Here is a 624-nt window from a genome sequence, read left to right on the forward strand (position 1 = left end):
AGCATACAGTTCTGACTTCAAACAGTTATGGAATTTCAAACGGCTCGTCGAAAGGCACCGTTTCTTAATACGGATTGTATGGATTTCTTGGGGGACTGTACGTTTTGATACTTTTCTCAGTGTTTTTATAGCGCCAACAACTCCATAGCGAGGGAAATGTCAGTTTACACAACGCGGGACCTTTAATTCATTTGAACTTGAACGGAAGGGTTTTTACCCCGGCACACCCGACCTCACCTGGCGCACAGGAGTGCCGCACACACCGCGTTGGGAAACGCCGCGTTAGAACGCCACACCAAACACCTCCAGAACAGACACACACAGGATGCAGCTGTGCACACTTAAGGTCTTTTTATTCTATGTATATTCAGATACATAAATCGTGTACATAATCGACCTTCACAAAAAATACATACATACCATTCTTTTGTCTGAATCTTTTAAGTCCTCAATGTTCAAATTGTTTCTTGATTTCTCGGTTTTTAATTTAAATGTTTCTGTGTGGGTAATGTGCATTGAACACAGCCTTATGTCCAAAGTGAAGAAAAGGAAAAGGTAGAAAAAAATGTCATTTCAGTCAGAGTGAGCCGGCTTCAGGTGGGGTCCGTGCCTGGCCTTTCAGTT

General features: G+C 42.8%; 1 protein-coding gene across 2 annotated transcripts in view; it reads right to left on the reverse strand.

Annotated features, from left to right (window-relative positions):
- Window positions 1-336: 336 nt before the first annotated feature.
- Window positions 337-624, reverse strand: part of LOC133127608 (TLE family member 5-like) — a 34710-nt gene continuing 34422 nt past the window's right edge. For both annotated transcript variants that reach the window (XM_061240624.1, XM_061240625.1), the window contains exon 7: window positions 337-624. This exon is cut by the window's right edge. The gene's annotated coding sequence lies outside the window, so the exon portion shown is untranslated.

Source organism: Conger conger, chromosome 4, assembly GCF_963514075.1.
Source record: "Conger conger chromosome 4, fConCon1.1, whole genome shotgun sequence".
NCBI classification, from domain to species: Eukaryota; Metazoa; Chordata; class Actinopteri; order Anguilliformes; family Congridae; genus Conger; species Conger conger.